Genomic DNA, 25,259 nt, shown 5'->3' with positions numbered 1-25,259 from the left:
TGCATAAATTCATTTAATCATCATAATAGCCATATGAGAAAAGTACTACTTTCACCCCAATTTTTTAGATAAGGAAATTGAGACATAAATAATCTTCATAAGGTCACACAGCTAGTATATGGTACAGATAGAATTCAAATCCAAGCAGTTTGATTTCAGAGCCCATGCTCTTAAATGCTATGAAACATTGTTTATTATTGTTCACAGTACTGCACAAATACACATACACATAAGGATAGAAATTTCTCATTGCCTACTAGTTAAAAAGAATATGTTCATTTAAGAACTCAACTTTTCATTGTCCTTGTCATGAACTTCTGTGACCTCTTATTTATGTACTTTTTTAGGGCACAAGATCAAGTGTCATCAATACAACCACCCAAGGCAAGCCTAATGGAACACTGAATAAACAATGTCCTTCAGAAACATTTGAATTGTTCCAGCGTCTATTTAGAGAAAGCAATGAAATAGAGCTAACCATTCTGGAAGAAACATTACTATTTCATGTAACAAGTTTTTTTTTTTTTTTTCATATTCTGTAAGAAATCTCCAAGGACTTTTCAAATTTATCAACCCTTTGGGCATCTTACTGGGGTAGATGCAAGCTACTGTACCCATACTAATGAGAAGCTGAGTGCTCTAAGAGAACCAGCTAGTCCATGGCTAAGAAAGGAACAGATGGGACCCATGACCCAAAGAAGTCATAAATGTGGTCCAAGAAACCAGAAGCACAAAGACAAGAGAAGGTAGGGAGAGTATGTTTTAGAATCATGTTCGATATTCCTTCAAGTATGCTCAATATGAATCAGCATTCATCAGGGGCTACCAAAAAGCTAATTCTGTCTAACCTACAGTATTAAACGTGTGATATATAAACTAAGAATAGGGAGACTGGCCCATTATCCTCTGATCAGAGGATATTTGTAGCATTTTATTGACTTCTGACTTTCAGAAGGCTGGGCACCAACTAGGAATGTGTTCCAAAGAGGGAGATCAGAATAGAAGCCCTTGAGATACAGCCATATAATCATAATCATAATAGCTACCACTTATTAACCACTCATCATGTACTATGTAAGTGCTTAATGCTTTATATATTTTATCTCATTTAGTCTCCTCAACAGTCCTTTGAGTAAGACTACTCTCTGAGGCTCAGAGATATTAGATAACATATCCAAATTCAAACAGCTAATAAAATCTGGTGCCAACACTTGAACAAATGTCTGGATGCTTCCACTATACTATGCTGGACTTCTGTGAAAAAAAGTGGGGGCTCTATTATTATCTCACTGAACCCTCACAACAACTCTATGAGGTATAAATGTCACTATCTCTGTTTCACAGATAAAAGGAACAGAAGTGCAGAGTAGTTATGAACTTACCCAAGGACACACAGCTACTAAGTGGTATAAGCAAAGTCTAACATGAAGAATGGTTGGAGACACTAGGAATGTTTATCCAGAAGAAGGAAATTCTAGAATATTATTCAAAGATGTAAGCTTGGCACCAATGACTTTCAAAGCTACTGATACCTTACAAATTTATTCTAAGATAAACCAAGTTTGTTGTGTATATGACCCATTTCCATCATCATATATATGGATTCATTTAACAAATGATGTGTTCATTGACTGCATGCCAGGAACTCTGTTCTGCACTGAGAATTTAGGACTAAACAAGACAGATAAATCACCCTGCCTTAGGAAACTTGCATTGTTATTCTGCATCCTCTTATATTACCCTCTGCCATCCTATGTTTTTCATCTCCTTCTAAACTCAATTTCACCTAAAAATTCACTTTCCTCTACCCCAGGAATCTTCAATAATAGATTCACTGCTCCTCCAACACAGACACACACACAAACATGTACTACTGGCAATGCTGTATTCTTGTATTTGGTCACTTTGTCACTGTTATTAGAAACAAGTTATTTCCTCTCACTCATTTATTTGCTCATTTATTCATTGACTATTTACTTAGAGCCTATTATATGCCAAGTGGTCCCATAGGGGTTGCAATGGTGGTAAAGAAAAACTGTATAATATTACTCTGCCTTCTCAGTTTTATTGTCTTACTTCCATCTTTTGTCCTACCTTCCCCAACCCTCACCTAGGTAGCTACTTCTGATGCACTGATTTGGAACACTTTAGGGGCTCTCAGAGCACTTTGAAATCTACTGACCTAGCTAATCCTCCTGTTGGGAGCCGCGTTAGGCATTACTGACAAAATGGAGGCACAGCCCCAGCGCCACCCCCGCCCCTCAACTTCATTCAGCAGGCATGGACCTGGGATCAAAGAGTTAGGCCTTGTAATTCTGACTTGTTTTCTCCTCTCCTCAGCTGAGTTGACTGAAAAAGGAATATTAAGGTGCTTATTGTTCTTGAGAGAAACACGAGAAGGCACAAAGCCTTCTGCAGCTGTGCTCAGAAAATAATTCATAAAGTTAATCATTGACATTTGTTCAAAGACTTTTACAAAAGAGTGTTCCAGGATGAGCACATAGGCCGTAGCTTGAGGCCATGAGAGGAATTGCTATCTGAAGCCTAGTTGTGAAGAAAATGTTCTTAGGGCAAAAGAGTTTACTGAATTTAGGGCTTAGAAATAATTAAAATAGTTAGAAGTTAAAGATTTAAAGAATGTTATAAAGTTAGCATATTTTACTATAGCTTATAGAAGTTAGAAATTTTTAGAGACACTATAGCTTTTTAAGAGATAGTGAGCTCAGGATGTTAGGGGCAAACAAGATTTAGGAAGATAAGTAGTAAACTGAGGAATGTAACATGAGTTACAATGTAATCACAACTATAGGACACATTAGAAGAAGTAGATAATAGATGGTAAGGCTGATTCTGAGAAAATCACTGAAGCAGGAACTCTGTTTGAAGAGCAACAATGATTTATGGACATAATAAATCTGGGTGAGGGGAAACTAAAAATGTCAAACCTCTGACCTAATGCTTTTGTAAAAGTATAAAGAAAATCTTAAACTTGAAATAAATAGGCAGTCCAAGAAAACTGAGAGGCTGCCTCATCACCAACACCATTCATCTTTTCAGGTTAAATCCCAGGCTGCTGAAGCTGGACTCCGACATCCTCCCATCTGGTGGAGTCCTCTATTCAAAAGCCCATGCAGTTGGCCACCCAGGCTTAACTAGGATTTATACAGCACAAGTAAATTTCCTACTTCTCATAACAGTCTGTTCTAATCTCACAGTCCTTTTTTAGATTTAATTTAACTCTGTCTCATTCTAGTTTTCATTCAACAGTCCTAGTTCTGCCCAATTCAGTTACAAAGAAGCAGCTAAATCCTTCTGTACAGCATCTTTTCAAATATCTGAAAATATCTATTGTATCTCATTTGTGCCTCCTCTTCTAGAGGTTAAATATCCCCATACCCTCAATTAAAACACTTCCTAAACACTTTAAACACCCTAAATGGCATTCTCTAGACACTTTCAACGTTTGCAATATCTCTCAATATACAATTTTTTTTATTTGTTCATTCAAAGAGAGTATCTACCCAGCTAATACTTTCCTTCAGGACTGTGTGACATACTTCCTAATAAGAACAGCTGTAGACGTAAGCATTCTACAGATTTCAATGTCATGCTAATTACAGAATTGAAAGTTTTTCTAAGTGTTTTGGGGATTGTACAGTAAGAGTTAGAGGCTAGAGGAATAAATGGCTTCTCATCATGAGTGACCTTCTAGGAAAGAATTTGTCCTAAGTGAAGAAGTAGCCAGACACAACCAAATTAAGAGAGAAGCAAAGCGTAAATGAATCTGAATACATCAGATGAATCTGAATACACTTGGTCAATACTTCTTGACCAAGTCCATATTTTGTTCATTTTTGAGACTTATGGAGAGTAAGTAAAAAACTGAAATGCTTTGCCAAGATCCCTGTAAGATGTTGTGGCATCAGTACCAGGACTAGGGTAAGTCTGTAACATAATGGAGCACAGAGAAGTGAGGGAGGATCAGTCTGTACTTGGCAATGAAACACAAAGCATCATTAACCTTGGGTATTCTGGTTTACCAGTTGTAAAAGAAGACTGTGCTACTTGGCAGCCATGGCAACACCTGGCAGAGGGGGCAGTGCTTTATAGACAGAAACATACAGCATCCATATTTAGTGATAACTGGTGATAGGTGGCAATGAGGAATGGCAAACTTTTTCATTCACGACTATAGATAAAAACCCTCCGACTCCCAACAATATCTTAGGCGTCACCCTGGAGGGGATATGGAGATTCTGTGTCATCAATTTGGCAAGAATTAGTTAAATCTGAGCTGCTATTTTTGCTGTGACTCAAATTGTACCCATAGGCTACCATTAGAAATAAAAATGAATAAAATGACCCAAGTGAAGACTTACCTGGTGGTTCAGTGGTTAAGAATCTACCTATCAATGTAGGGTACATTGGTTGGATCTCTGGTATAGGAAGATCCCATATGTTGCTGAGCAACTAAGCCTGTGTGCCACAACTACTGAGCCCAAGAGCTGCAAGAAGTAAAGTCACTACATTCAGAAGCCCATGCACCACAACTAGAGAAAACCCAACTAGAGAGTTGGGGCTTTGCCGCAACTAGAGAGTCCATGCACAGCAATGAAGGCCCAGCACAGCCAAAACCAAACTAACAAATAAATAAATAAAATGTTTAAATGACTAAATTCACAGAGAACAGTGCTTACTAACCAAGATGTATCAGTATCATCTGGACTGTATTTTTTCTAAATATCAGCCCCAAGAACCACCCACAGATATTCTTATTTAATAAGTATGTTCTAGCAAACTGTATTTTGAGAAAGCTTCTATTATCGTGTTCAATGTCTGTAAATAAAAACCAGTGATATAGAGCAGATGTTATCAAACATTTTTTTCAAAAGACCTGTGTGCATGCATTCATGCTTAGTTTCTCAGTAATGTCCTACTCTTTTCAATCCTATGGACTGTAGCCTGCCAGGCTCCTCTGTCCATGAGATTTCCCAGGCAAGAATGCTGGGGTGGGTTGCCATTGCTTTCTCCAGGGAATCTTCATGACCCAGGGATCAAACCGGGTCTCCTGCATCTCTTGCATTGGTGAGCAGGTTATTTACCACTGAGCCACCTGGGAAGTATTTGGAAAGTATGAGACAGTAAATATTTTGGCATTGTGAGCCACAATCACTGTTGCAATTTTCAATTACAGTGTTGTAGTGGGAAAGTAGCCAAAGCCAATGCATAAATGAGAGCATGACTGCATTCCAATAAAACTTTATTTACAAAAACAGGTGCCCAACCCATGGACCATAGTATGTTTGCTGAGCCCTACAATAGATACAAGATAATTAAATTAGTGGCAGGTCTTGCATGCCAAATTGCTCAAGGCTTCTAAGATACAAAAGACAATTAGAATTCATTGGAAGTATTGAGCAGAGGAAAATGACAGTCGGAATGACATTGCTGGTATTTTTTCTTGTTCATGAGTCTGAAAGACTCACATATATCTAGAAGTTTAGAACTAAGCTTCCTGGCCACAGTCTAAATGTGAAACTCTAGGAAAATACCTTTGGGATCAATAAACAACAGTTGTAGTGAACACTCAGTTCCAAGACAGGAGGCAGGCAGATAATATAAACTGGTTCAAGAAGAGTTTCAATAATTCAGTGAGTGCCATCTCTCCAATGGGTTATAAAGGGAAATGTCAGTTGTTTTGGAGGTCCCTTAACTTTTGAGGATGATGTCAGGAAGGACAAGCAGGTCTACCCCCAAGATATCTTTTGCTTTTGGATCCCAGTTTCTGTAATTCCAGACTGGATGAAACCCAAGTGGGATTTCTTTTCAGGCTCGTATACAAGGATTCTGATGGGATTGAAAAGCTTCACTACTGACAGGGTCTGGCTAAATTTTCAGTTCTGAAACAATGATAGAATCCTCAAAGGCTCATTCCAGCTCTAAAATTCTATGATTCCATTATTCACTCTCCTTTCATATCTATCTTAAGGGACCTCTCCATATATCAACAGTAAGCCATCAAGCTGCAATACAATTGGGAAACACAACTGAGAAAATGGCTCTCTGCAAACCCTTCTTTTCCTTAAGAAGAAAGTGCCAGTCACATGGCTAGGCCTTCACTAGGTTGCTTTTTTTTTTTTTTTTTTTTTACAGTTTCACATAAGCAGTTAAAAAAATATAAGGGATTATATAAAGATCCAAATGTATCATTAAGTCAGTGACTAGGGCCCATATCAGAGGTAACTCGGCCATGAGCTCCTCACTCACCCCTGGGAAAAACACACCCCTCCTTGGCAAAATAAATCCCCCATCTCCCAGTCCTATTTCCAAATTTGTCCCCTTACTAATTGAATCACAAATGCATCATTTCTGAATATGGTCTCCCCATTAAGGCTGTAGAACAACTGTCACTGGTTGGGGGTGGGGGTGGGGCAACAAAACATTTTAATGACTTTCTTAAAAAGGAAACTTTGTTTGAAGAGTAATTGTGTTTCTCTCCCCTCCCAGCTATTACTTTTCTGCTTTTAAATCTTAATGTCTCATCTGGATGAGCACCTTATCACTAGCCAACAGGGGAAGGTGGTGTTTGTATTTGTATTTGCATTTATATGGCATTTTCATAGAGTATATCTCACACTGCTGACAGAGCAATGAATCACAGGCCTGTAGCACCCTCTCTACATGCATTAGGGGAGCAGCCATCTTCCACATGCTGTACAGCAACATACTAATTAATCTTTCTTAATTTTAATTCATACGGAAGATGCTGTGGCCAGGGAAGCATGGAAGAGTGTGTGTCTCTGCTTTTCTATTTCTCCCAACATTCAGGAAGTTAGAAATACTAGGAGTGCATCACACAAGGAACCACATTTCCTCACAATCTGTCCTTTGCTGACCTGGTTCCTAGGTTGAGTGGGTTATTGTAGCTTTTGTGTTACTTTAGACATTTGCCTTTTAGAAGCTGGGAGCAGAGGAGGGGGGAAGCATATGGATCAGACACACAATTACTACAGAAGCATCCAAGGAATTGAGTTTGGGTAGCACATCTGTTCTTCTTTAGAAACAGCTCTCATTCAACACATTTCATGTCCTTTTTTAAAAGCAGCTTCAGGGCTCTGTGTCATTAGTAAGATGCTACTAGTAATGGGAGATCATTGTGGAATGAGTTTGATGAAACATTGAGTTCATCTAAGAACTTTGAGGTGCGTGTTAATAACCTGTTGCTCAACAGAGAGGTGCTTACAATATGAGATCAACTTCCCTAGTCTCAGAGAGCCACATTCTGTTCCAGACTATCCTAAGTGCCATGCCAGAGGTTAAATACTGAGATGGCTTGCCCAGGCAAACTGTGATGCAGCATTTCCTATACTAATATAGGTTACATGGTCAGCAACCCTCAAACACAAGAAATATGTACATACTGAAGCTCCATTCCCCACAATGTTGACTCACTCTTGCCTTTCATAGAGGAGGTAGCCTGGGAATTCCTTTGAAATTGCCAACAAGATACAGCCTTGCAGTAATTAAGGAACTACTGAACTCGATCTTTAGGGCAAATCCCCTAGGTTTTCACTAGCCGGAAAGGACATCATGTTATGGCATTTAGTGAAATGAATAATTAGCTGTACATGGTATAAATATAAAGCCCACTCATGACCTCCATTACTGCTCCGTTGCCTTGTTCCAGATGTCCTGCCTAGAGGCTCTATTAAGTGTACTTGAGTAAGACACCGTCTAGTTATGAATCCTGTAGGGCAAGGATAAGAATCTCCTCTGGCTGGTCCATTTGTAACTCTCAGGCCTAGTGCATAGATAAAAATGATCTGCAGAGCCTGCTGATGTCATCTAAATTAGTGTCCATGATAGGAAAACAAATGGTTGAGTGAGATAATGGGGGTATGCAAGGTATTCTGAACTCCTCAGTCTTTACTTTTAGCCAATTAAAATTAATTCCTTTGGCCTCACAGCCCAAAAATCCCAAGTTCCCAGACATGTCAAATTGTGGTTCAATTTTGAGACAGAGGCAATTCCTTAAGAAACCCCAGTCTGACACAATCAAATAAGCCTTGTCAAAGTCCACCTAATCAAAACCCCCGCACTTAATCACATCAGCTTCCTGAGCTCAAACTAGACAGACTCCCATCAGGGGATGGGAGCTCTCAGTCAATGCAGCTCGTTATTCAAATGATGTGAGCGTACACTAAAACTGCATCCAGGGGATGGGAATTCAGCTGCAGCTAATTAAAAGCAGTGCACTGCCTCCCACACTGGAGTTCCAGCCCCTCCTCAAGACCGGCAAAGACTGGAATGCTTCCACAATCACAGCAGCACATCAGGAACCTGGACCAGACAGTTAATGAGATCGCAAAAACAAGAGAGTCCACAAGTACAAGCAAAGGTAAATTTTGAGACAGCAGAAGGGGAGCTCAGAGACTGGGATGCCTCAGACATCTTCAAGAAACACTGTGCAGAGTTGCACGCTAGTCAGCACATTGGAAGACTTGCCCTCAATTGTGCTGGTCCTTCTTCACGTCTCCACCATCTGTCACTCCCTCAAATCACTTGGTTTAGTGAACCAGGCCTTCCTCCACAACCGTATTATGTTCTAAAGCGGCTCATTAGAACTCCAATACAAATTGACAACTCAGGAGCCTTTTACTGTGGCTTGCTGCAATACAGAGGTAAAGAAGTTGAGGTCATGTTCAACACAGTGATGTGATGGTTTGTGCATGATGGATTCTGCCAGTAAATGAGTGTTCAAATGCCATCTCCACCATTTACCAGCTGTGGGCTCTTTAACAATTCTCCTACATCTCTGAGACTGTTCCTTCACGTGCAAACTGAAGATATTAGAAAACACCTTATGTAAACTGCTTTTAAATTTATCTTGACAGGGTAAATGGAACATTCATCATAGGTAGGTAGATGAGAGCAAGAACCGAGCACAGTGCTCAGTATACAGAATGCATTCAACAGAGGCTAGTTTTCCTCCTCTGCTGTATCAAATAACCTAACAAAAAGGGGACAAAATAAGAATATGGGTGGCTCCAAACCTTTCATTTTTTTGGGGGGGGGGTAGTTAGTCAAAGCTTACATCCAATTAATATTGGATAAAGAATGACATATCCTTGTAGAAGGTATAGAAATACTTGTGAATCCATAGTGTGTCTGGTTACCATCTGTGTCTACTAAAATTCTATACATTACATGAGAGAAGGTATTTGGTTTTCTTCACTTCTGTGTCCCCTATTCCTAGAGTGGAGAGTGAAAGTCCAAAAATACCCAATATGTTGAGTCAATTACAAATCTCATGGCTGGCATAAGCCCTCTTTACACAAAACATATCTTCATGAAAACCTCCGTGTAAAATCAAATATGTATTAAATGTTCTTTAATATGTTGGAAACTCCCTATGGTAAAGCCTTTTCTTTTATTCACTCATATACCAAATATTGACTGAACACCTGTGACATGCCAAGTACTGTACTAGGCAAAGGAAGTTCATAGTGAAAAAAGATGTGTATTTCTTGCCCTCATGGAATTTAAAGTGTAGTGGAAAATCTACCTACACTTTAAAACGTAATCCTGAGTCTTATAACTATTTGTAATATTTTAACCATTGTATATTGTGTTTACTTTAAAGAAAGACAATCCACATTAAAATGATCACAACCAATGATGGGTAATGCTTGCCTTTAACATTTACATCTGAGTTAAGTGATTAGTTAACCTGATTCATTCAGTCCAACCTCGAGTATGTTGGAAAGGGCCTGCCTGGACACATATAAACTCTCAATGGCCCTTTATACCTGAGAATCTCGCTGCTGCAATATTCACTCTCTGTGTTTTCTCCAGTCTCATGAAGATATGAAGTCCTAGATTCAATGCAAAGATTTCCACCATGGCCTGTAGTAGTTTCCTATTGCTGCTGCACCAACTTGCTAGAAAATTAGTGGCTTAAACAATACAAAATTATTATTTTACTGTTCTGCAAGTCAGAAGTCCAACACTGGTCTCATTAGGTGAAAATCAAAGCACTGGCAGGGCTGTATTCCAATCTAAAGGCTCAGGGCACAAACAATCCATTCCTTGTCCTTTCCAGCTTCTGGAGACCACTTGCATGGTACATAGAATACAATCCTTCCTTAGTTCATTCCTCCATTTTCCCAAACCCCTTCTTCCATCTTCAAAGCCAACAGTGTAGCATCTTCACATCTTTTTCTGATCCTGACATGTTGCCTTCCTCATCACATCTCCTTCCTCTCACTCTTTTAAGGCACCTTATGACAGTATTGCTGAAGCTCCAATACTTTGGCCACCTGATGTGAAGAACCGATTTACTGGAAAAGACCCTGATGCTGGGAAATATTGAGGGCAGGAGGAGAAAGGGGCAACAGAAGATGAGATGATTGGATGGCATAATCGATTCAATGGACATGAATTTGAGCAAACTCCAAGAGATAGTGAAGGACAGTGAAGCCTGGTGTGCTGCAGTCCATGGGGTCACAAAGAGTCAGACATGACTGAACAATAGAACAACAACATGATTATATTGGGCACACCCAGATAATCCAGGATAATCTTCATCTCAAGTTCCTCAACTTAATCATCTATGGACAGTACTTTTCACCAAGTTAGGTAACACATTCACAGGTTCCAGAAACTAGGTCATGGACATCTTGTTTCTTACCTTTGATATTTGAATTTTAAAAGTGTGCATATCTTCACTCACTAAAAATAACCCTTCCTTGGGCCATTCTATCCCTTGGTCCTATTTCTCGTATATTTCAAATTACCAATCATCTTGGAATAAAAAGCTATACTTGCTATTTCTAATTCCTCAACCTCAATTCCCTTTTCTCTTCTCCTTATTGCTCATCCTACTTCTTTTTCAGTTTTTCTTCAGCTTTTCATTGGTGTTCATCACCTATGAGCATGAGCAGAACCCCAGGCTGAGACCTAGACCCTCTCCTCTTCTCTATATACTTATTCCCAGATAAGCTACTGTATACACCAAGAGGCCTCACTTAGTCACCTTGATTCACTAAGACAATATTAATTGAACACCTACCTTGTGCTACTTACTTTTGTTGACATTGGATAGAGATAGTCTTTAAGAGTTCACTTCAGCTCTGATATATTATGAATCAATTCACTTCTCTCCACCCCCACTGCCATCACTTGGCCAATGAAAACATCCTTCTGTCGGCCCCAATCAAGTGCATCCTGTCTACAGCACCCAAAGTGACTTTTTGAAAATGAAATGATGATGCAACATTCCTCCTTTAAAATTTTTAGAGGTTGCCCATTGTCCTCAGGATAATTTTCAGACCCCTCAGTATGAGGAAAAAAAGACTTGCATATTCTGGGCCCTGCAGTTCTTTTCAGCTTATTGTATCACCTTTCCCTACCTATGCTCCAACCTTGCCAAATTAATTTCTATTCTCTGAAAGAATTCAAAGCCTTTGCACATTTTCTCCCCACAACATACACTTCCCACTAACTCCAATATACCTTTCTTCTCTGCCTCTCTCTCTCTCAGACACACCTGGCTAACTCCTCCTTGTCCTTTAGAGCAGGGGTCCCAACCTCCAGGATCTAATGCCTGATGATCTGAAGTGGAGCTGATGTAATAGTAGAAATACAGTGCACCATAAATGTAATGCATTTGAATCACCCTGAAACCATGCCCCCAACCATGGTCCGTGGGAAAACTGTCTTCCACAAATCCAGTTCTTGGTTTGAAAGAGGTTGATGACCACTGCTTTAGAGCTTCTCCTAGGGGCTACTTTGTTTAGAAGCCTTTCTTGAATACCCAGGTATAGGTTTAGGTATCCCTCTTCTATGTTTTCCCTATTTACATCAATAAGAACATGACATGTTTAGCATGAAAATGTGTGTACATTCTCACTCCTTCCCTAGTTGCATGATCCTTGAGAGCAAAGTGAGCATTTTACCTATTGTTTTATACACAACAGCTAGCACTGTGCCTCATAAGGTAGGGTAGATGCTCAATAAAGATTTGTCGAATGAATGAATGAATGAATGCAGAACAAAGACCTCACTAGAATGTCAGAGAAAAAGAGAATCTCCAGCTGCCCCATCTCTATTCTTCCTGCACCTCTATGAGGTCATTTCTATCTTTGTCTCCCAGAGGGAGACAAAAAAGCTATTTAACAGCTGATTCACTGAAAAAGACCCTGATGCTAGGAAAGTCTGAAGGCAGAAGGAGAAGAGGGTGACAGGATGAGATACTTGGATGGCATCACCAATTCAATGGATATGAACTTGGGCAAACTCCAGGGGATTGTGAGGGATAGGGAGGCCTGGTGTGCTGCAGTCCATGGGATCACAGTCAGACATGACTTGGTGACTGATAAAGCCAACAACTCCCAGAGTCCACACTAGGATTCAAGAGATTCAGAGCCTCCTACCATGTCAAGTGGGAAGTCCTATTAGAACCTACCTTGGCACACTTCTTACCACAAATCCCCAAATTTTCATTAAGTCATTACATGTTGTTGGGACAGGAGTTCCAATTCTAATTTTAATTGCACCATGGTAGAGAATCTATCAAATCATCTGTAGTCATGGACACCATCATGACTATTGATCTGCCCCCAGGATCATAGCAGATACAACAGAGCTCTTGTACAATGAAACTTGAGTCACTACAATTCTACATGAAGATATGTGGTAGCAAGTACTAAATATTGACACGTGAGAGGAGGAAAAAGCTTGAGAGAGACAACAACTACAACTACAGTAGCCAGAAGGATTCAGAAGGTATTAGGTTCTTGAAATGTGAAGTGAAATTCTGCTTCAAGGGAATGAATTGGGCTTTGGCCTTGGTTCAAAGAACCAAGAAATGCAAGACGGTATGGCTTTCAAGAGTCCAAGTGGGATAGAGAAAAGGTGCTAATCAAAATATTTTTTGCAGATTTCTAACAACGCTCTTTAATGGAGGGGGTATTTGAACAAAATGGAATATTTTGAATTCAATTTAGCCTTTAGAATTAATAAATCTTTCCACAGCTCCAGAGATTAAATAATTATTTGAATCCAGATTTATTAAATAATACAAATTCAGCTCATTGGTAATGAAAATAATCATAAGTCACTGGAGGAAGATGAGATATCTGACCTTTTAATTAAAGATCAGCAGTCTCTAGCAACAGTGTGCTAAAAATCATAAAGGCAACATGACCTTTAAATATCGCCACTAAGGATGTAAATGGGAAAACTTTGTGTGTGTGTGTACATACATATAATGTACTATCCCATTAAAGATGCACTGATCCACTGAAATGTGAAAAAATCAGTATGGTTCTAAATATTGTTAAGGTAAAAAATGAAATTAAACATGTATTTTAAGATTTTTTAGAAAATGGTCTGTGCATAAAGGTCAGTTATTTATATTATCCTCATAAAACCTGGGTAGATTTCCAATATAAAATATCCATCGAATTTTAAAAATATATATTCAATGATTCTGCTCTTATTTTTGTTTGTTTGTTTGTTTGTTTCTACCATGTAAATAGGATGAATATCAAGTAGCTATCTTATTTAGGGTTCATATGGGAGCCAGAGCAAAAAGACAAACTTACCAAGTCCAAAAAAGGTGTTGGAATTTATTGCAAGAATACAGGAGTATGTCAAAGACCCTAGGTTAGGGAGCATAGGTAGGTTTCATGAAGGTTTGGAACCAGGAACTGCATAGCTGATCAGAATAAAGATTTCTTTTACCTCTTATTCTTTGGAAACAAATTGTATCTTGTCACTTTTTAATCTCCCGATCTCTCTCCATCTCTCTCTCCCTTTCTCAGTCAGTTCAGGTTACTATTAGACTGGGCAGCTTAAGCAACACTTATATCTCACAGTTCTGAAGGTGGTGAGGTCCAAGATTAAGGAACTGGCATAAATGGCTTCTAGAGAGGATTTTCTTCCTCACCTCCAGATGTCTTCCTTCTCATTGTGTCCTCACACAGTGGAGACAGCAACAGAGCTCTGGTGTTGTTCTCTTGTAAGGATACTAATCCCATCATAGGGATGTACCCTCGTGACCACCTAAAACTAATTAGCTCTCAAAAGTTCTGTTTATAAATTGCATAATATTGGAGGTTAGGGTATCAACATATAAATTAGGGGGTAACACAAACTCTCTCATTCTCCCTCCTGACTTTCTCTGCTCCATGTGCACATAACCAAAAGAAGTCTACCCCCAGCATCAACCACGTATGATGTCCCAGTTCAAGTGTCCAAAAAACATGAGTTAGAATCTTTGGTCCTGATCCCAATTTTTCAAGAAAGAAAAATGTATTTGACTTAATCTGTGCTCTAGGGATTTTAGTAGGTATGATTTGGGGTGTCAGCTAGGCCATATACGAATTTTTAAAAACTGTTCTCCTGGAGGTGGGCACCTGAAGCTTTGTTTCTATTATCCCTTGCACTCAGCTAGCTGGAAAAGAATATGGACATCTAGCCAAAGGACATACTATAACATTTATTTTTATTTTATTTTATTTTATTGTATTGTATTGTATTGTATTTATTTTTTTTTTAATTTTAAAATCTTTAATTCTTACATGTGGGGCTGGTGCATGGGGATGACCCACAGAGATGTTATGGGGAGGGAGGTGGGAGGGGGGGTTCATGTTTGGGAATACATACTATAACATTTAAAGTTATAGCTACCATTTATAAGCATACTGCCTACAAGGAAATCATCAATCTTTCAAAGAACGACATTAACCTGTTAATCTGGAGGCATGATCATTTAATTGTGAAGCACTCATTTCATTCTAGGATACAACAAAATAGAATGTCAGTCACAGAGCTGAGAAAAAGCAAACTTGGCAAGACACTAATTCAAAATTCTATATTCTACTGAAACAAGAGATGGTTGACCTTAACTGTAAGAGGAAAAGCATCTGCATCAGTTAGATGAAAACTGTAGGATTTTTTCTATGGACTAGGAGAAGTGACGCCTGCTTTACTTGGTGGTATTACACTTATCTAGCACCCTTCTCAGAAAGGCCAAAGGTGTGATTCAGGTATCAGTTAATTAATCCTTAGAATAACTCTCCCTGAAAGAACAGAAACAGCATCCGCTTGCCTAACTTTTAACATAGAAATCACACCTGGAGTGCTATTGAAATTCTATACAAGAATCCAATTACTATCATCAGACCTGTTTACAGAACTCTGCTTTCTGGTATGGTCAAGGGACATAGCTAATCTAAGATTCTACTAGATAATTACCATTCTGCCTGAGACAACTTTCAAAGAATGAGAAGAGAAAATATATTCTTTATGGAGACAACACTGAAGAGGGCTTCAGCTTTTTTTTGATGATTCAGAAGTCACTTCATGAAGCCACAGGGTCTCAGGGTTCATGTTATGAGCATCAGAGTTCTCTCTGAATAGTGAGAGGGGAAAGGGAACAGTTAATGGAGAATTCCTGGTGATAGGAGGCCAGGTAAATCGGCTCTTACTTATACAATTAAATATGGCCATTGAAATATTATATGTGTATTTTTAACTTGTTTTGCAGGATGCTTCATTCTTTGGGATTTTTTTTTCAAATGTGACAGTATACAGCAATTCAGAAATCCCCAGAGGTTAAAGAACAAAGGACTATAAAGAAAAATGTGTGCCTTGTAAGCAGTGTTCCCAGTAATCTGTTTAAGTTGTGAACAGACAGCCATGCTCTATCAGCAATAAACTATGAAGACTGAGCAAACATATAGAGAGATTACTGCTGTAATCCAATAAAACTTGCAACAAAGATGTCATTAAATGCAGAGTAAATGACCTAAATAATTGTTACTATGCTACATGCAAACACATACGTTTTTTATAAACATATATTCACTGAATATTAACTCTATGCTATATGCCACACTAAATGTTATGAGAACAAAGATAAATAAGATGCCATCTCGGGGGTGGGGGGGGGGTGGGGAAGATGCCATCTCGGCCCTCCAGAAGCTCAAAGTCCACAGGGTGGAGACAAAATGATAGGATGATTTAGAAGTACTGCTGTACAAATATACACAGGGTGCTTTGAAAGCCCAATCTGGTGTGGGGGGTGAGGGGTCAATTGTCTCTGGAGGAGGTGATACTCGATTCTTAGTGGAGAAGTAGGAGTGCACAAATGAAAGGATGAGAAAGGGAGTCAACAGACTCGAGAAGCAAAGACAGTGACAGCAAAGCTTTGTAGATGTATATGAGGAAGAGGCAAGCAGCTCATCACTGTGGGAGTATTAACTGGGAAGTAGGACTAACGTCTGAAAATTCAGAAGAGCCAGATCAAGAGAGAACAAATTGAGTGATGCCTTCATCAATTTTCTTTGTAATTTTAGTTATTTTGCCTCATTGTGGACATTTGATACAGACCACACTTAATCATCATCTTACTGCACAAACTAATGGAAACTCGGGTCTCAGATTTGAACCCTTATCTTCTGAGCTTACCCTAAAGCCAACTGGTCCTCGCTACTTTGCTTCAGAACCAATTCTACCTGTCCTTCACCCACTAACAGCCAAAGTGCCTGGCTTCTCTCATGGCCTGGACCCAAACCTTAGGGGACTCAGTCAAATAACCTGGATGCAGGATGTCCTAGGCACCTGATACTCTGAACCACAAGATTTTGAATGGTTTTCTAGGCCTCAGGTATTAAAAATGAAGATGATCACAGTTCTGGGAGGAATTTTCCCCAACATCTGAGAATCATAGGGCAGAGCTATTGGAGAGGATAAGGCCAGTGTGAATAAAGTTATAAAATACATAACAGTAATGATTATGGTTCGGTATGATAGGTGGACTGAGCTCATGTAACACTGCTAGGGGACTGATAGATACCATCTGGCTTAATTCAATGATGCAATTTTTGAATACATTACATGGAAGAGGAAACAAAAGCCCCGAGACGTTATATAACTCACTCAGGGTTTCACAGTTAGTATGTGATTGTTGTTCAGTCGCTAAGTTGTATCCAACTCTTTGCAACCCCATGAACTGCAGCACATTAGGCTTCTCTATCATTCACTATATCCTGGAGTTTTCTCAACTCATGTCCATTGAATCAGTGATGCCATCCAACTATCCCATCCTCTGTCATTCCCTTCTCCTCCTTCCCTCAACCTTTGCCAGCATCAAGATCTTTTCCAATGAGGCGGCTTTTTGCATCACGTGGCCAAAGTATTGGAGCTTCAGCTTCAAGATCAGTCCTTCCAATGAATATTCAGGGTTGATTTCCTTTAGGATTTACTGGTTTGATCTCCTTGCAGTCCAAGAGATTCTCAGGAGTCTTCCCCAGCACCACAGTTCAAAAGCATCAGTTCTTTGGTGCTCAGCCTTCTTTATGGTCCAACTCTCACATCCATACATGACTACTGGAAAAAACATAGCTTTGACTATACAGACCCTTATCAGCAAAGTGATGTTTCTGCTTTAATATGCTGTCGAGGTTTGTCATCGGAGAAGGCAATGGCACCCCACTCCAGTACTCTTGCCTAGAAAGTCCCATGGATGGAGGACCCTAGTGGGCTGCAGTCCATGGGGTCGTGAAGAGCCAGACACAACTGAGCGACTTCCCTTTCACTTTTCACTTTCATGCATTGGAGAAGGAAATGGCAACCCACTCCAGTGTTCTTGCCTGGAGAATCCCAGGGACGGGGGAGCCTGGTGGGCTGCTGTCTATGGGGTGGCACAGAGTCGGACACGGCTGAAGCGACTTAGCAGCAGCAGCAGCAGCAGGTTTGTCATAGCATGTGGTGGCAAGATTCAAACCTAGGTCATCCTAACTTCAAAACTGAAGCATTCTAAAACATATCAGTCTAGCAAATGGAAAGTAAAGGACAACTATAAGAACTGGTTCATTCTTTAACCAGGGCACCTATGCGTAAAGAAACTACCTTCAGGGAGAACAAGAGAGAGGTATTTAACTCACTCATGGACAAAGGAGAAAGAAGAATTCCCTGGCTCCCAAATATTCTTAGTTCCTTACCTCCCTCTCACCCTTTAACTGTGAGGAGGACATTATATTTACTCTACTGCTAAAGACTTAAAATTTATGGAATTTGGAGACAAAGGGTTTGAATCTCAGCTCCCCTTCAAACTAGCTGTGAAACTGTAGACACACTTTCTGAGCCATGATTTCATTACCTGTAAACTTGATGCTATAATAACCACTTCATCTTCCAGATATATGATGGGATTTAAACCAGAGCATGCAAGAAAAGCATCTATTACAGTGAATTCAAGTTGGAAGATCTCAATAAATTGCAAATATATACTCATTCAGTTTCTCTCTCACCCTCAAAACACTCACTCCTTAGTATTTCACACCTGTGTTTCAACCAAACCGCAAAATTAAATTGGTTATTAAATTGATTCAAATACTCATTTACTCTTCCTACTTCTGGGGGCTAAGCATTGCTGGGGGAAGTTATATGAATACCCTGATGGGGTATTTCACATGAACACTTGCTGTCCAACAAACACTGGACTTTCAGGGCCTATGAACAATGCTTTTCTTTTCACCACTTCAGCCTACTTGGAGAATTTTTCAAGGTACCTATACCAAAGATGGGGCTTCCCAGGTGATGCTAATGGTAAAGAACCCACCTGCCAATGTAGGAGACGCAGGAGACATGGGTTCAGTCCCTACATCAGGAAGATCCCCTGGAGGAGGGCATAGCAATCCACTCCAGTATTCTTGCCTGGAGAATCTCACAGACAAAGGAGCCTGACAGGCTACAGTCGATAGGGGTCACAAAGAGTTGGACATGAATGAAGCGACTTAGCATGCATGCAAGCATACAAAGATATTCCACTTTTCTCAAGTCCCCCAAGCCTGAAACTTGAACGGATGACCTCTTCTATCCACTTTTGTGAGGGAAAAAAATTTTCATATGGGTTCTTTCAGCTCTCAGTGATCCAATCACAAAAGTTCCCTATACTTTTACCTTTATTTCTTTTCATTCCTATTTCTTGTCTCAAAGGAAAAGGGTCCACCTCTTTGGAGACTAATCTATGAATCTGTCCCTTTCAGTTCTCTGACTTCCTTTAATACTTTGGTCTGCGAGTTCAGCCTTTCTGCCTCTTTCATTTTCAGTCCTTTTTCTTTGCATCGATTCCTTCTCTTTGACCTGCAAACCTATTCAAATCTTCCTTTAATTGGAACATTCTAGCATCCACCAAAGTGTCCAGAAAATAGACAATCAATGCATATTTATTAAAGGCATCAAACCTCTTGTGAAAAATCCTTTCCAGGAAAAAAAAAAGTATCCCATAACTCTCATTTTCTGTACTCCAAAACTTAGTTAAAAAAATAGTTTATACTCAGTCCTGCTTCTTTATATCCAATTCCAATTCACTACTCAAATTGCTCTAATCCGATTTCTGCCCTCACCTCTCCAGATACTGCTCTGACCAAATTACCAATAAATGATCTCTTTATCACTATGACCAGGGCCATCCCCAGGGTTCAATTCTATTCAACTTCAGACCACATTTGTCAGTTTTTATCCTCAATGAAAAGTAGTCTTCCCCATTGGCTTCTGTAATATTCATTCATTTGGCAAGAATTTCCTCAGCAATTATTATGAATACAAAAGAATAATAAATACAACAAAACTCTTCTTCTCAAGGGACAGGTGGGTCAGTCAGTACATACTTATCTCGCTATCACTTATGTTTGATTATTCTCTTTTTTTCCATTTCTTTTATTTTTCAATTAATTTATTTATTTTAATTGGAGGGTAATTATTTTACAACATTGTGATGGTTTTTGCATACATCAACACGAATCATCCACAGGTATACATGTATCCCCCATCCTGAACCCCCCTCCCTCCTTCCCCACCCCATCCCTCTGGGTTGTCCCAGAGCACCAGCTTTGGGTGCCCTGCTTCATGCATCAAAGTTGTTCTGGTCATCTATTTAACATATGGTAATATGCATGTTTCAGTGCTGTTCCCTCAGATCATCCCACCTTTGCCTTTTCCCACTGAGTCTAAAAGTCTGTTGCCCTAACATCCATCAGGAGCTCTTCTCCTTCCTCCTATTTTCTGAATACAGGAGTTCAAGGAGATGTCCTCATTCTTCTCTTCTCACACTAGCCTCCATTTTTTGTGTGATGCCACCAGTCCTATAGAGTAATTATTCACATCAATGACAATATCTCCCAAATCTTTATTTTTCACTCTGAATTGTCTTCTGAGAATCACGCTACATGCATTTTTAGGCCCCTCCTGAATACCTCCATCTGAAAATACAAGGAACAACTAATCTCAGCATTCACAATCTGATTTCATCACCTACCTCCTCTAACTGTGCCAATGATTCCAAATTTGATTAATGAAATTACTCTTCTCCCAGATGATCAGGACTAACCAAAGGGTGCCATCTTTAAATCCTCCCTCCCCCTTATGTACCAATTCTAGTTAGTCACTAAAATTTTGTAGATCTTCCTCCTTCTGTCTTTTTATCTGTTCCATCTTTCCATTTCTCTGCCAGTAGACTGGTCCAAGGCATCATCACATATCATCTAAACAATTACAGTAGCTTAACTGTTTCTCATCCTACAGTCTCCCTGACTTCAATCTGAAATTCATATTCCCATGAGACTGACCTTCCTAAATTAGTGCTCCTCTCTTAAAAAACAACTGATGGTTCACTGTTCCATAAAGAAAGAAATCTATGAAACTATTCTCAACTTGGTATCATATCAAATAACACTCTTTTGTGTATTCTATATTCTACCCTCAAAAAACTCTTTCATGTTCTTGGAACATGCCTTTCACTTTGCTTTCAGTGGACCTTTCCCTTACAGATCCTTTTGCTCTTAATGCCTGTCTCCAATATCCCTATTTGCTCAGCAATAAACTTTCAAGTTCCAATTAAAAACCTGCTAAGAATAATCCCTTTCTCACATATGCTTGTTATACTTTGAATTTTGTTTATAGCACATTTTATAGTCTTGTCTTTTAGTTGCTTTTCATCTCTTCTATTTCAGTATCAAGTTGTTAATTTCTTGAGGATGGGGCCATGACCCATTAGCCTTTATATCCGCCACATCTAGCCCAGTTGGTACCTCGAATGCCGTAGATGCTCAGTAGCCATTGATTTGAACTGAACTGCAAAGAGCACCTGGCAGAAGCAAATCAGCATCACAGGAATGCAGTGAAAGTAACGTGATCAAATTATTTCCTGCTTAATTAAGGGAGGAAGGTAGAAAGCAGCAGGGCACTGAGAACTTGAAGGAGAAGAGTACTCCAAGGGGCAAAGAGAGCAAAACGGGAAGGCTGAAGGTTCCAAGAAAAACTTGGCTGACTGCAGAGATTTGCCCCCTGCCCCAGCTCCCCTTATCTTGCAAAGGACTGAGAAAAAAAATGAGTATACCACATTTGCCTGCTATCTTGAACAAGCAAGCACATGTATATCTTAAAATAGTTTAGGCCCAAGTTGAAATCATATCCCTGGGTTCTTCCACATCATAATTTAGCTTCTAAGCAGCAGGGCCGAATCAAAATTACAAAGTGACTTCAGTTCCTTAGAAACATTATCCATAATGTTGTATCCAAATGTATGAAATGTTTTATAATATAGCCATATTCTTTTTAAAAAAGTTATTTATTTGGTTGCATCAGATCTTTAATTGCAGCACAGGAACTCTTTCTTATTTGCAGCATGTAGGAGGTAGTCCTCTGACTAGGGATCGAACCTGGGCCACCTGCATTGGGAATACAGAGTCTCAGTCACTGGATCACCATGGAGGTCACCATAGTCATGTTCTTAAAGTACTCTGTGCAAATCAAACTTTCATAAACTGGATCATACTTTGACTCTACCTGCCACCACCACAGCACCCTGCCTGCCATCGTCAAAGCTACTGTATGCAATTGGATTTAGAGACAGTACAACTCTGCACTGTCCCCCAGAGAAAAGCCTTCTTTCTCTGCCCAGATAAAACAGACACTGTTCCCATATCCAAACTTCCAACTTAGAGAACCCTGTGTTTTTGAACACAGGGGTTCAATAATTTGAACCCAACTAGCAGAACATCAAGAAAAGATCAACGACATGGTCCAATATTTTTAAACAGTTGCCAAGTTCCACCTCAGCCCATGAGATCCAACTGGAACCTTCATACATATGTACATTTATCCATGTAACAAATATTCCTCTAGGACATACAATGAGCCTGACCCTCTGCAAGTCAGTAGGGACACAATGGGCACACACAGACCTGGCCTCATGAATTTAATCACTTGTAAATAAAATAACTCTCTCTTGTAATTAAAGCAGATGCATTTATTTTTACATCTTTATATTATTCATAAAATGACCATTTTTTAGTCCACATTAAACAAATACTCACTATGTACGAAACACTAGACAAAGGGGCATTTTACTTTTTGGGAGGGAGACAAAATAGATAACTCAAGCTCTAAAGAACTACCTGTCATTCCAGTTGTTCAGTCCTCACTCCAGTTAGCAGCTTTCAATTATCCTATGTCAACACCTAGACTTATTGGCTTCCCTCATACCTCAGTTGGTAAAGACTCCACCTGCAATGCAGGAGACCCCAGTTTGATTCCTGGGTCAGGAAGATCCACTGGAGAAAGGATAGGCTACCCACTCCAGTATTCTTGGGCTTCCCTTGTGGCTCAGCTGGTAAAGAATCCACCTGCAATGTGGGAGACCTAGGTTCGATTCCTAGGTTGGGAAGATCCCCTGGAGAAGGGAAAGGCTACCCACTCCAGTATTCTGGCCTGGAGAATTCCATGGAGTAAGTCCATGGTGTTGCAAAGAGTTGGACACTACTGAGCAACTTTCACTTTCAGACTTAGAAAATAGGTTCTCCCTTTGTAGAAAACATATCAAAGGTCATAGGCTGACCCAAGGCTTGGTCTCATGTCGCTGGTGGTGTGAACTATCTCTTCTACTTGACTCACTTGTTTGAAACTCTCTGATTCTTGGCTCCTAACTGCTAGGCTAACATCCACCATCTGCTTTTCTCTGTTCTAACTCCTGAAGGTCACCTAATATCCAAGTATTTCCCCAAGCTATGACCCTGCCCCCTTGATTTATCTCTCTGAGAGCTTCCATTAAGCTGGTTCTCGTGTCATTGACCTCCTACTCAGAAACTGTCCAGCTCTTCTCTTCTCCAACCCCTCCAAAACTGTTGTTTTCATGCAGTGTTCACCTATAATCTGTCTTGAACTCAGACACCCGCTTGACCTTGACCCCTTTAAGAAAGGACCCTGGCTCCTTTCTTGGTGCACCCAGTGTGCTGATACCCCTTCTTGCACTTTTCATCCCTTTTTGTCTAGGTTCAGGTGGCTACCTACTTAAAGCAGTTCAAGGAACTTTGAAGGCTTCCTAAGACCTCTCAGTGCTACTCTCTTCTATATAATGTCCCCTCTGTTAGTCATTTTAAAGCTATACTTCAAAGGCGAAGAGCAAACCCTGAAAGTTCACTTATAAGGCACTCTGTAGTAGCAAGATTCTCTGTCATTAATACGTATATCAGTTTAAGCCTGGATCCTTGTTATGGTCAAATTTGTATATTTTCCTAGAATTGTGAAATACTAAGTCAATGTCCAGGCTTCCCTTGTGGCTCAACTGGTAAAGAATCTACCTGCAATGCAGAAGACCTGGGATCGATCCCTGGGTTGGGAAGATCCCCTGGAGAAGGGAAAGGCTACCCACTTCAGTATTCTGGCCTGGAGAATTCCATGGACTGTATAGTCCATGGGGTCGCAAAGAGTCAGACACGACTAAGCAACTCTCACTTTCACTTTCAGGTCAATTTACAAAAGGATCCTAGGCTTTACTAGAAACTTGTAGATGGTAATCTTGTTACATCCTCTATATAAAATTTAAGATAAACCACTAGAAGGAGGTAACCAAAGGAATACTACACTCATAAGACCAAATTAGAACTCATCCATAGCAATGGAGATTGGAGCACTCGAGAGTCCTGTCCTAAGGTGCTGTCACACTCTCTTATCATGTCAATGTTTGGCAAAAACCACTACAATATTGTAAAGTAATTAGCTTCCAATTAAAATTAATTATTTTTTTTTTAAAGAATCAAGCAGAGCCCTGAGGAGTTAGCCTCACAAGACTTCTCAGGACAACTCTAAGGTTTGAGAGCTGGACAGACTTCTGAGTTATAGCAGTTAAAGAATATAGCCCACTGAGAAACAGACATTCAGTGGGCTTTCCCAGTGGCTCAGCAGTAAAGAATCCAACTGCAATGCAGGAGACAAGGGAGATGCAGGTTCAATTCCTGGGTCAGGAAGATCCCGTGAAGGAGGAAATGGCAACCCATTCCAGTATTCTTGCCTGAAGAATCCCATGGACAGAGGAGTCTGGCGGGCTACAGTCCATGGAGTTGCAAAGAGTCAGACACAACTGAGTGGCTGAGCATGCATATAATGGAGCACAACACAAAGGTAACTATTTCAGTCGCATCACCATCCACAGTGATAGCAGGGCTGGGAATACAGCCGGGTGTTCCCAAGAGAGATTAGAATAGCCTCTAGACAGGCCACAAATGACAAGCATACACTAATTCCCAGAGATGTTCCTGAACACTTGGATTAGAGTGTTTGGGGACCAGAGTTTTCTCCTCAGTAAAGAGGATACACCACTGCATGGCAGCTATATCCTGCCATTTGGTACCCTGTAGGAGAGATGATCCAGGTTTCAGACACTTGATATGGACATAACGGGCATGACATGATGTCCCTAAGAGCCAGAGGGAAGACACAGGCTAATAGGAAATGCCAGTGTGCCAAAGGTACCAAAGGAAGAAACCAAGAAAAATAGGAGGAAGAAAACTCATATACGGTTTCCAATTGGGAGGCAGACTTCCCAGGGATGATCAGTTTGGTAGGACCATTATTACACTCAGTCCTTAGAGAGAAACAGAGGTAACTCACTTTCCCATTTACCCAAACATACTTTTAACGTGTGCACCAAATATTTGAAAGTAACAAAGCAATAAGCCATTTTGTCAGTAAAGTTAAAATACTGTACAAATCTTTAGTGGCTGTGATCAACAAGTCCTTTGCTTCCTTTTAGCAAGTTAAGATTCTGAAATATTGACAAGGGGATCTAGGGAAGGAAGGCTGCAGTAGGGGGCAGAAAGAAAACGATTTCTGCTCCCAAGTCTCTGCCTGCCAAATTTGATCCACCTAACCCCGAAGTCAAAGAAAGCATTTCCACACACTTTCCCACA

The sequence above is a fragment of the Capricornis sumatraensis genome, chromosome X (genome assembly GCF_032405125.1).
Source record: "Capricornis sumatraensis isolate serow.1 chromosome X, serow.2, whole genome shotgun sequence".
Taxonomy (NCBI): Eukaryota; Metazoa; Chordata; class Mammalia; order Artiodactyla; family Bovidae; genus Capricornis; species Capricornis sumatraensis.
Note: the sequence above shows the minus strand (reverse complement) of the source record.